At 42.8% G+C, this 13,229-nt stretch overlaps 1 long non-coding RNA gene across 1 annotated transcript; it reads right to left on the bottom strand.

The window, feature by feature from the left end:
- Positions 1 to 959: 959 nt before the first annotated feature.
- LOC138119065 (uncharacterized) lies at positions 960 to 11,420 on the bottom strand. Its single transcript, XR_011155367.1, has 3 exons — positions 11,304 to 11,420; positions 2,957 to 3,135; positions 960 to 1,296 (listed from the first exon to the last, which is right to left on the bottom strand). It is a non-coding gene; the product is annotated as an uncharacterized lncRNA (long non-coding RNA).
- Between the last annotated feature and the right edge of the window lie 1,809 nt (positions 11,421 to 13,229).

Raw genomic sequence — 13,229 nt, 5'->3', positions numbered from 1 at the left:
TTCATGGCAGATCAGGAATGAAACTCCAGTGTTTCTGAGTGACATCCAGTTATTCAGCCCAACAGTTCCCTTCTGCAGATCTGTCATTCAGACCTGCTGCCCTGGTGATTCTTCATCTCTGCAGGATCCATTTTTCCCTGGAGACAATTTCGTTGTGCTTTTTCTTGACCACATTTGACTCTGAATTCTTTGGGAACGACTTTAGTGGTTTTGTACTTGCAAAGCACCCAGTTCACCTTTATAGTGCCACATAAATGTTTTCCCATCCTAATTATAGTAGCCAGTGGCTTAGACATGCTGTACTGTACTTGGGGAGGAAGCAGACAGATTTCTGTTCATCACACAGAGGAAATCAACAGACTCTGTTTGCTCACTAATTGAAACATTTCACTGACTTTAGCTTGAGCAATATAAAGCTGCCTTGAATAGCCTAAATGTGCCTCTGTTAAGATTTCAGATAAGATCTCTTGCCAGAACTGTGATGCTGCCGTGGTAACAGTGATGGTCAAGGTAAAGCGTTAGCTCCAAAGCATGGGAACAGAAAGCATGACCCCATATGTTCCCTCATCTTCTGGAATTCAAGGCACAAATATTCTCAGAAAACTCTTTGTGTTTTAGAGGATGAAAAATCTTCATTGTTTTTCTGGATTTATTATTGTAACAGGTTCAGAGACCCTTGGTCCTCCTTCCACTAAATTAGCACAGCACTGACTGGAGTAATGGCTGCTGCTGTCCTGAACTTGGAGCGTTCCCATGGGACCACATGTGGTCCCATGTAGCACCCAACTAGCTCTTTGATTGTCTTTTTCCCAGAATTATGCAGCTGGATTAAGTATGGATCAGTCTCGGTCCCCATAATTTTATACCCAGTCTCACCAGAACCAGTCAATGAGTGAATATCAAGTACATTTATTCAGATTGTACTTTAATAATTTACCATAAAGGTGAAAAGTGTCAAAATTGTCTGTACTGACATCAGGTCTCTGGTCACTGCCTGTCCATTCAGTTGCCCAGAGAGGCTGCGGAGCCTCCATAAGTGGGGATTTGCAAATCTGACTGGACGTGGTCCTGAGAAACCTGCTGTAGTTGACCCTGCTTGAGTAGGGGTTTGCAGTGGATCACATCAAGAGGTCCCTTCCAACCCTGGGTATTCTGTTACTGTGTGAACTCTTCCAGGTTTGTATCACCTACAATCCATATGTTCCTTCCAGGCAGCAAAGAGAGCTCCTACACAGCATGCAAAGCCCTTTGTCTGAAATCAGACAAAGGGTGGGGGGAGGAGGACCCCTGTTCATCCTGTAAAGAAAGTTTAGCTGGAGAATTTTTCTTTTCCTAACCTTATTCTCCTTATTCACATTTTTTATGAGTAATACTTGAGAACCCAGAGTACAACAGGCTGAACTTATTCATAGTCTGAGCATTATGAAAGCACCCTCTGAGGCAGTTTCCTCTCATGCTGCCACACCATTGAAGGCAGCCCTGACCTTTGGGGACCACCCTCTTCAGGAATGGAGGGTTATTCAGCCTGCATCCTGTTTGAGAACCACACACCCCTCCTGAGTACTGGCTCACCGCTGGAGCAAGGGCCTTGCCATCTGTTTCAGTGTTCCCACTGTGGACCAGCACTCCTGAAGGGAGCAGTTGTGAGAGTGTGACCCACTCTTTCTGGTACTGAGTCGGAATGAGCTCCCTCCAGGCATGCACAGCTAAAGCAAGACTGATCCCACAAACTGCAGGCAGAGGTGTCAGCAACTTGGCTGGCATCAGAAGGAAAACACACCCTTGGGATAGCCTTGCATATCATTTAACCTCAGCTGAATTCATGTAGGAAACAGTGATCTGGCTCCCTCAATTCATATTCAAGATAAGCCCTTTGAAGTCCATGTATTCTGCAGGCAGGGCCAGCTTGGCATTTTTGCCAAGTCGGTGAAACATTTTAACATCAACTGCTTTCCTTTTCCCCAAAACAACAACTGGCTCTTGTTCTGCCTATTTTAATCCTGGAAAAAAACTTCATCCCATTTCCATCTTGTTCTGCATTACTATTACCATTGCTGCCATTTCACACTGATTCCAGCAAGAGGCTGGAGAAGGGGAGAGCAGGTTGCAGAGCAGAGAACAGACTGTGCTCGCCATTCTTTATGCTGCAGAGAGTCAAAATAGTCCTTCCTTATAGGAAACAAGGCTGTGAAGGATCTAGTTTAGGCTGTCCTTCTTCACTATGGCAGATACTTGTCTAGTCTTAAAAACTCCAGTGCAAAGATTCCACATATTTGTCCTTGGGAGCTTGGTCCAGTGCTTCATGATGTGTTGGAGCCTCAGACTTGGGGCTACCCTCTGTCCAGATTTGCTAGATATTTTCTTTTTCTGCCCAGAAAATTTGTCTGCACAGATGTTTGAGGATTGTCTGTACTGCAGCTTGGATAGGAAGGCTACACATGTGGAAAACCTGGATATATCCCCAGGACTGACCTATTGTACAATCTGTGTACAGGAAACCAGACCAGGAAGCACTGGTCTTATTCTATGAATGGGTTGTGGTTGCTTGGTGAATACACAGTACATTCCGTGTCCCAAAAGTGTGGGATTTAGTACATAAAGACAACATAATTGATTGCAGAATTAGAGAGAAGTACTGGATTCACCGCATGGGCATTGCAGAGCATGACAGAAGTCAGAAATATACTGAAACTGGGATCCTGAAGACACACAACAGCAATTGTGTGATGCTGAGGTTATTACACACCGACACTTCTGCAGTATGTTGGGTCCTGCTTTGAGTTGCACTTATCCGTTCGGGCTTGGCCCAGCCTGCCTAGGCCTCTACCTTCTCATTCTTCCCCAATTATTTTCTCCCCCCCACATTAGGTTCACTAAGTACCAAATATATTTTGGGAGGACACCCTGAACAGAAGCACAGCAGCCCTATGCTGGCTGCAGGACATGACACACTCACCTTAATCATCCAGAGGTGCTGCAGCCCCGTGTGCACTGCAGGTGAGGGCAGAGCACTGGGGTGAAGAGCAGGGGGAAATCAAAAGGTACTGGGGAGCAGTACTTCCCTTCTTGTCTTCCACCACTCCTCGTTGTCATACTTTTATACTGACACAGCTGTTTGCATGACCACAGGATGACCTAGAAAAAGGGAAATTCCACACTAAATAATGTTTTGGATTTTGTTTGGGTTGTTTTTATTTCAGCCAACAAGCAATTGTGCTGGTCTCATTGAAGCTGCCACTTGACTGTCTCTGATCAGAAGGGTGCAGCAGGGCGAAATGCCCCTTAGACCAGTGCTGTGTAGAAGATCACAAATGAGGTGGCACAGTAGCAGTGCCTGTCCAGCTTCTTCATTCCCCCTCTGCCCTGTCCCCTTACTCTTGCCATCTCCTCCACTGACACTTGGGTATGTTGTGCAGTGTCATGGGTGGCTGCTTGGTGAACCAGCCCAGGCAACCAATCCAGCTGAAAAAGAACCCATTAGAATAAAACTAAAAGGGACCATTTTCAGTGCCATCCCTTCCTCAGTGAGGTCCACTGCACAGGTGGAGAGAAGCAAGGAGGGCATGGCTTGGTTCACCCTGTGCTCCTGCCTCAGCCTTTGCTGTGTGAAATGACAGCCTGAACATAGGCACTTTCCTCTCACCTAAACTAACTGTATTCTCATATTTTGTTTCTCAGCACAATCTTCCATTCTGAAGGGAAGGGTGGTAATTTTTCATGAAAATTCACATTGTTTTGTTAGCAAATAAACTCATGTTTGACACAACATCTGCCATGTCTGCCAGATCAGCAGGGGTTTTCTTTCTCTGCTCTGGCTCTTTTCCTCCTTGTTTTATTTTTCCCTCCCAGTACTCTCTTAATTTAGACTGGACTCTCTTGTAACAACAAGTCAGTGACTTGCTTTGGGCAAAACAATTTGTACACTAGATTTATTGTCTTCCTGCTTGGATGTCCATCTTGTAATGTCTTCCACATCCAAGCCCATCCAAGTTTTTTTCTCTCTTTTTTCCTCTGTACTTTGAGCTTAGTGTTTTGAAGGAAATTGATCAAACTGAGCATTCTTGTGAATTTGAGCTTGGTTGCCAAGAATGTAAGTGATTCATCCCCCTGTAAGGAAAAGTGCTGGCAATAAAACATTCCCCATTCCCCCTTTTTTACATGCAAAATACTGTTAACTGCTCAAAACAAGCAGATCTTTTTACTCAGAACAAAGTGTTACCCTATTAATTGCACAACAACTAGAATTCTTAAAATACCTTTAAGCTCTATTCTTAGAAGGAAATATTACCAGCAGAGGCCTTGAAAGTGATGAGATGTAAATTACAAGCACTAGTAAAGCATAATTAAATGGTACCTTGCCTCATATCCTTCACATTGTTATCTTACCCTCAGCAGGACCAAATTCCAGCAGTTTTTCCTTTATGCTTTGTGTCGTGGATATTTTAAGAACCCTTTAGGGAAATACTAAATAGTTTCAGGGGAGAAATGTGTTATTCCCTTGCATGAGGACAGTGTAGGAGCTGAATCAGCTATTCAGTGAGAGGAGTTTAATGTCCCAGTTTGTTCCCTATGGCGGTGCTGGTGTGGCTGGACAGGTGCACACCTTGGCTCAAACTCCCCAGGGACCTCCCATGGCCACATTCCCTGTGCAAGGACACCCTGCCTGCACCATGCCTGTCTCATTCCTCTTCTGCTACAGTGCTCCAGCAAGTGAAGGTTTTCACACTTCCATCAAACAGCAAGCCTGGCGCTCTGCACACTCCTTCCCCAGAAGTCAGAGGGCTTGTTTATAATTTGGCAGAAAAAAAGAGGTGTTTTGGGATTAAGGATGCATTGTTACAGTCAGGAAAGCAGGATTCATCTTTTCTGGAAGTCTTTTAAAAGCTATGACATTAGCAAAAGACTGCACTGCTGTTTGTCATAGTTTTGGCTTTGCTCCTGGCTGGACCAGGAAATGGCGTGCACGAAGTACAATTCCCACATTTCAGCAATGCCTCTGCAGCCTTGCTCCATCAGTGACACACAGGTAGGGCCAATAACACTTGCACCTGATGTTTTTCAATCTTGTCAGGGACCAGCTGCTTTCAAGTACCTTTTCCCATCTATTATCTCTGCCAGCTAGCCACTCACAATCCTGGTGGCTGGGATCATGGGATTGCTGTCCCAGCAAGAAGCCAAGACTCATTCAGGCAGCCTGAAGAAACTGTAAACTCTCCTGCAGTTCAGCTGTCAGCATCTGCACAGAGCTAACAGAGCTGTATAACTCACATCCCACAGAAGAGCAAGAGGAGGATGAGTTTTGGAGCTCCCAGGAGCAGGTCCACAGCCCACTCTTGGTGGTCTTCCACCACTGACACCACAAAAATTACCAGCTTAAGACAAGAGGCTCAAAGAATGCAGGATGAAAAAGCATTCACCAAAATCTAGGCATTCCTGAGTGCAAATGCAGTAGGAATTTCTCCATGACTGAACAAAAATGTCATCTACCATCTAAACATATAATGAAAAACGTGTAATGCCTCTGTAGGCCAAATCACTTGCATCAGCTGGCCACAGCTCAAAGAACAACTACAGCTATGTTGACACAAATACAGAAATCTTCCCACTTCGTTTGCAGCCCAAGATGGATGGATGCTCATGAATCTCTCATTCTGACTGGTCTTCATGGTTCCTCATCAGAAACCAATTAATAACTTCAACAGTGTATCATTTCATCCTTGGTCATGGCAAAAATCCTTTCTGAATCTCATTCATGTGACTGTTTGAAGCACGTTTAAGTAGCAGCTCCGTATTTTTTTGGTTGAAGCCAGGCCCAAGTCTGAAAGAAGCTCTCAGCAGCCAGACTGCTGAACTTCAACAACATTTTAGGATCTAGCCCATACAGCAGAATCTGTATGCAAGAATTTAGCAATAACTGTGCCCTGTGTTCTTAATATTTCACTTTAAAAATTTCAAACCTTTATGCTTAGTAATCGCTCACCTCTAACAGGCGGGGGATCTATCCATATCTCTGGGAACAGAATTCTTGTACTTTTCATATTTGAGAGTTTCAATTCCTTTTAATATAATGAGGGTTTCTTTTTCTAGTATTAGTTTGGTTTTTTTATTTGAAAACCCTGAGATCTCTTTTTAAAGGTAACTTTGAGTCATTATCACTCTATCTTTTAAAACTCTGAACACCTGCATTAAATTGGTGTATCAGCTTGTAATTATTATACCTTTACATTCCTTAAGCCCAAATAAAATAGAGCTTATTTTATCTTGCTTCACATTGAAGAAATCTAATCTAAGAGGTGTAGAAGAGCTATTTCTCCTGCTCTTCTATGCCCTGAAGTTTTATAAAAATGATTCTGAATTATTCTTAGCTTTGTAACAGGGATAACAAAACATAAACCTAACTGTAAAGAAGTGTTAACCCAAGATTTTTTTTTCTTATCCACTTATTTTTAAATAGTTTCTTTCCTCCCCCTTTCTTCACTTCCAAGATTTTTCCCTTTAGCCAGTCTGTGAGGCACTTACTTATTTTTTGGAGTGCTGTGCTTTCTGATACAACTTGTGAACACAAACAAAGAGTGCTGCTCGCAGCAATCTGAAATGTGACAGTCTGTCATGCTGTCACATAACTTGTCACATGGTACAGCCAGTCATTTGAAAGCACCAGCTTATGGACAGATGTCATCTTCTGACTCCAAGTGAACCACTGCAAGAAGGATGCCTTTTATTTCCATTCTGGCTCTCTGATGTACCAGCAAAGCTGCTTGTGTGAACCCTTCCTCACCCAGTCCAGGCAAGAGCAGCAGGATTTTTGTAAATTCTTTAAGCATGAAGCCTTTGCTGAGCTGTTTCATTGCAATAACTCTATGGAGAGCTCACCATGACCAGCTCTGCCAAGAGAGCTGATGGGGAAGGAACAGCAAGAAACATAAAAGCAGTGATTTCTTCCTGCCAGCACCTTGGGCACTGTGTGCACTTCTTCCCATGCCCTTATGATCGCTCACCTAAAACCCCAACGGGCCTTTGTTGCTCTGCAGCAAAACTTCCTACATTTACAATTTCCCCAGCACCTTCTGCCATGCTCAAAATGAAATGTAACACAACTGATAACCACTGCCAGCAGTACATACCGAGGTTATCCTTTCTTGGTCCAAGGAATAGGCATGCACAAATTTTCTAGGAACTTTCAAAGTTACTGTGTGCGGGAGCTGAAGTGATTCCGCCTTGCATTGTGCCTACAGCACATTTTATTTTACTGGCGCTGTTCCTGCCACTACCATTAGGGTTATTTCAATGTTTCCACCAAGCACTGTGTCTCTGAGGAGCTTATGGTAACCAAGCTGTCAGAATTCATTCTGGACTCAATCATCACATATCATAAAATCCCAGTGATGGACATTTCCTTTCTTTAAAAAATATTGTTAGAGTTAATTGATATTGCATAGCATTCAGAAAATAATTTGGTTTTGTACTGAATTATTCAAAATGTTGTAGGTAATTTATCACAGCCAGAACATTTTCGTCAAAAGTGGCCACTCAGAAAAAAGACACAAAAGAAACCAAAAATAAAAAGAAATTGTGTTTTCTGACCTTCTTGTTGAGCCACAAAAGATATTTCTGTAAGACAGCTGAGCTGTCTCAGGGTGCTGAGACTTTGCTTTGTGCTTGACAAGGCTGGCCACATAGAACTACTTATTTTGGAGAAAAGTTTTGCTTGACTCTTTATGACGATGCTTCTGGAGGCAAGACCCACATAATGGCTTACACAATATCATTCTTTCTTATGGAGGATACGCACTGCTCTCATAAACCTTCTGTGGGGCTCTGTGAGCCCAGAATGAAGCCAGAAAAAACATGCCTCTTACTTGGGCTGCTCAGAGAGGATTTAATTGTCAACAGTTTCCTCATCGTTACAGGATCAGTGTGAAAGGCCACAGACACGGGAGGTTCTTTGTGTTAAGATCCGTCATACTGGGGCAGAAAACAGAGAAGGAAATACCTGTTCTGGGCATGAAAGATCCATCTTTATCCATTTACTGTTTTCAATAGGAACAGTGTCTGCCACAGACTGGAAACTTCTAGGAGTGTATGGCAAGATGAAGAGAAGTGTAGCCAGGGAGCCACATGTAAAATATGTATGTGTTGGTACACTCAGTTGGAGTTTTCGTCTTCAGGAGAAAAAGCTTAAGTACTTTAATATTCTTTTATGGGAAGGGAAAATAAATATTTGGGGGAAGATACTGAAATAACCATCAACCAAATCTGTTAACACTTACTCATGGAAATGTTCCCACCAAAGCAGGAACAGGAATGTGTCTATCTGATGAAGACACTTTCCCCCTTCTCAGACTTTTGTGTTGTATTCAAGGATGGGATCACATTAATCCAGGAAGCAGGCAGGGAAGGGATTTGTCTGCACAGGAAATGTGGAAGAAAATATAAAGGACATCTCTTCCAGCTGCTGCTGTTGCGAGGGAACACACTGTCTGTGCCATGCAGGCCACTTGGAGGATAGTGCTGTTGCCCTCAGAGCAGCCAGTGCAGGGCTGAGGGTCAGGCAGCCTCTGTGTCCCCAGGGAAAATCGGTTCGCTCAGTGGGTGGCAGCAGCATCTGCAACTGGGGAAAGCACCAGCAATGAAAGTAACCTTCACACTGGGTTGGTTTCTCACCACAGCTTCCAGTAGTGGAGCTGACCCAGTGAAGGAAAACCAGGAAACACAGCTCCCATGGAGCACAGACAGGGACCCACGCTGCTGACCTAACTATCTGCAGTGATATTACAGGCTGACCAACTTCCAGTTTGGTTGTCCTCTCTAAAAAACATGTCTCATACACAATTTAAAAAATTTCCACTTATTGAAATGACAACCCATTTGTTCCTCCCTTACAGTGTATGAACATTTTTGTACTGAGGTAATTTCAGACAAACAGTAGGGGGGAAATCAGGAATCTATGGTAGAGTATTACCCAAGTTATAAAAGCAGTTTATTACTCTATTGTGTGTCTAAAATTTCTGGAATATTGTAGCAGATGTATTTTATAGAGAAATGACAACATGTTTTAATGAGATCCAGGTTTAGATTCTGGAAACATTTCTTCCTTAATTTTATATTTTGTAACCGAGTCTACAACTCCACCAGGAAAAATCAATACAATATTTAGTACACCTCACCATCTCACCTTCACGGGTATTTGTATAGAGAAGAAAATATCTCTATGTGACTTTTTCTTTACTTGAAACTGAATTCTGTTTTCCTCTGCTGACAGCTACAAGTTCCAGTTTGTTCTGATCCCCTCCAGGTAAAATTCAAGCAGGCATTACAATTTTTTGCTGGACCTCTCTTGCATAACCTATACTCTCTAGCTGATCTAGATTGTGAGCAGTTTGCACTGGCTCAGCCTGAAGTGCTGAGGCTCTCCAGCTCCCTCCTCACACTGCTCAGGGGATGCAGGCAGGGTCACATCCTGCATCCTTCATCTCTGCCCACCGTAGGGAGCAGCACCCTAAGGAAAACAAGAGAGATCTCCACTGTTCCCAGCTCCTGAGTTCAGGCCCGTGGCAGAGCTCAGGAGCAGTGTGGACATCCTTCTAAATCCCTCACATGCCCAGTTGTCCAATATTAGTCTCAGCTGGCTTCAGATAAATCTCAGGGTATTTTTTTTAATGTTACAGTTCAGTCAAGTGAATTTGCTTCATGAGACTATTTCTAACACAGAAGCACATCTGAAAAATGTTATTTCTTTCTCAAAAGTATGTGAATGCTGCAGGTTTCTGACAAACTGCTGTTGGTATCTAAAATGAACAGAAGTAACAGAAATGTGAGTGATAACTCTCATCTGCCTAATACATTGTTCTTTGAATATTTTTTTCTGAAACTGAAAAAAAGCATCCTGAGGATACTCTTTTAGGAAGCACCTGATGTGGAATAGTTCCAGCAGAATGGCAGAATTATAACATTTGGCAACATCACAAACCACTTTCAACTTTAATCAAGGTCTTACACTGGCAAGTATGAGGCAGCTTGTTTACAAGGCACAGCAGTGGCTGTGTCTCATGTACGCTGCCTGTGTGCCTGGAGCGAGCACAAGGCTGCACAGCCTGACTGGTGCTACCGCCACAGGAAATCATTAATGCTAAATCATTTTGCAATATTGTAGATCAGTAAGCCATCTTCAAAGCATTTTTAATTACTTTTGGTCCTTCTGACGACTTTACAGAAAAAAAAAAAGAAGATAAAAATGTATATGTAATTTATATACAAGTACAGATTCCTCCCAGGTAGCTAAGTCTTGGTGCTCCTGAATCAGGATGCTGCCTCAGGGGTCTCTGCAGGCTTTACACATCCAGTGCCAGAGTCCTTTTCTACATCCCAGCCCTGCCAGTCTGTCCTGCACTGACTCATTCACCTGCTGCCTCACGGGCAGGTTGAATAGCACCACAGAAGCTCAAGAATTACGGCGCTTTTTTTTAGGAGCCCAAATCACCTAAATTCAAAACATGGAACAAAAACTGAAGCTTAAATGAAACCAGTGTCATTGTCTAGCAGCACTACAAGGTTCTTGAAATTCACACTAACTTCGGTACAAAACACAGGAAATTAAAACACTGTAGTGAAATCTACTGCACACAGAGCTTTCCGAACATAAAATCACACCCATGACATCACCATGACACAAACAGTAGGAAATACCAGCAACTGTATTGCAAATCGTATTTGCTAAGAAATTGTGCCTGTGTTCTTCCTCCAGCAGTTAAAGCCAGTCTGCAGTAGAAGCTCCATCAAATTTGAGACTTTGCTCACTCAGTTGATTGTAAAGATGCTCAAAGTTGATTGTACTGTCGCCAGAACAGGGTAATTGAACTTTCCACAGTCAAGATAAAGACCAAGCCCTCTATCAAACAGGCTTTATGGGATACAAATACTACCAAGAAAAATTAGGGGGCTGTATGTAGTCATGGTTAGAAAGAACTCAGAAACACAGCCAATAAGCCAGAAGTCCTGGGAGCCTTGGGAACCTGGAAGTAGTATGCTGCTGAGGCTAACTCAGCTTCCTTGAAGTCAGATTCAATACACTCATGGTTCTGAGATGTTTGGAGTTCCTTATTCTGGTCATGTTACAAGTTTTCTAGTTTCTTGGAGGTTTGCCTCAATGGTTGATATCCCAGGTTCAGCTATGCCATTACTTTCTGTATCTTCCCAAGGACATTTGTTATTTGCTACAATCCTTCCGTTCTGCCTAGAAAGTTTTAAGTTACCCTGTAGCAACTGCTCCTTTTGTTTTTTCCTTTCAGTCACAATTTACTCACGGTAAGTGTTTTGTAGGCTCCTTGACCCACAGTGCTCTTCTCTAAAGGGCTGTGGCAGCTTTACCCAGTCCCATATCCTATTGGCACCGACTTGCCATCTCATTCATACCTGTCCTAGATGCCCCAACAAACAATTCACGGTTTGCTATTTAAATAACCACTTCCTTAGGAACAGCTGTTAACAATACCTAAAGAGGCAATTCACGCTTCCAAACCACTTGTCTCCTGCTCTACAGGCACTCACAGCTGAAAAAGTTTTTGAGTCGTATTTTGGGCCTTCACAACAACAAAGGCTGGAGACTTGCTCCTATGCACAGTCTTACCCTGCCTCACTACCTCGGTGAGGAGCTTTCATTTTCCTCACAGCACACCCTATATATATGTGTTTGCATGTACAGACATTTTTTGCACAGCACACAGCATCCCTGAACAAGCAGAGGAAACCTCCCGCCCCGCAAAACCTAAGGAAACGTGAAGGGAGGGGGAGGCAATCAGCCATCTCACTGCCACTGAAGGGACATCCCCTACTCCAGTCCTATTCTCTCCCTCCACCTCCCAGCTGTTCCTGGACATGCACTTCCCACCACTCGCCCTGCACCAAACAGGTCTAGCAATCGTGGAATCAGTTTAGAAAGTGTCAAATGAAATTAACTGACAGAGAGCCAGCCCCCACTAGATAGTTTCCTCTTAAACTGGGGAACTTAACTTATTTTTGGAAGCATCTAGTGAGATGCCTGGCAGAAAGGAGGGAAAAACCCCTCACGTGACTAAGGACAAGCAGCGGGAGCTAAATCCCCCTCCTCTGGAAAAAGCAAGCAGTTGGACCAACTCCAGTACACGTGAGACCTCAGCCTAAAGCTGTGGGAACCCAGCTTATGGTGTTATGCCTTGTTTAACCAGACAGCCCCATCCTGAGTAAAACCCGCACTCCGCAGTCACATCACTGCATTTTCATTTCCACATAATTTTCAACCTTTGCTTCCAAGCACATAACATAAGAATGTAAGATTTTAGACTGATAATAAATTTTGTTGATACAGTTCATGCATAACAAATTAATTAATGTTTTAATTTACTTAAAACTCAGGCCCACTAGAGTAATTTTTCACATAAATAGTGTACTCCAAAAGTTCTAGCAGAAGGAACTACTCAGATTTGTAGCAGAACTGCACCTTATTTGTTACAGCTGTTCCTTTAAAATACTTGATTCTAGACATAAATTCCTTTGTTTCGGAAATGGTAGTTCACACACTGAGCCCAAAGTGTGTATGATCATGGCAGATATAATTAAATTTAGCAGAGTAATAAACTGCATAGTTGCCTGAGAAATCAAATCCCACAAATGGTGGCAAGACTGAGTCATTGCCCACGGTAACAAAATGATGATATGCTGTACCTTAATGTAGATTAAAAACTGTACAACACTATCCAGACTACTACAAAAAGAAGTTAATAAAAACTGAGTGTGAACTCAGTTCCTCAAACCTCAGTAGGTTGCTGGTTCTCTCATCTTGTATTTGGTGAGCCATAAATCAACATTTTAAACCAAATACTGTTGGTTATATTAGAGCGAAATGCAAGAGCTTTTTTTTTATAGTGTGGACTCATAACCATTTTTCTTCTTTATGATGTACACAGAAACATCATATGTGAATATATTTTTACAATATTTTTCTCCCCTAAATATTTTTTAAATAATTAATACCTTTGAAACATGCATCTACAGTGTTTGGAAGAGTGAAATCAAACCACAACATCACCCTTAGAGCACAGGTACTTCAACATTTACAACACCTTTACAAGCACCTGCTTTTTTCAGGGTGCAGAACTTACTATACTTACATCTGGTGCCAGACTTACACTCGGGACAGCAGCTTAAACACACCCTGAACTCCCTGACTCGGAGACGTACACTGCACAACAGGG

This window comes from Aphelocoma coerulescens, chromosome 1, assembly GCF_041296385.1.
Source record: "Aphelocoma coerulescens isolate FSJ_1873_10779 chromosome 1, UR_Acoe_1.0, whole genome shotgun sequence".
Lineage (NCBI taxonomy): Eukaryota > Metazoa > Chordata > Aves > Passeriformes > Corvidae > Aphelocoma > Aphelocoma coerulescens.
This window is presented reverse-complemented; position numbering and strand designations above follow the sequence as displayed.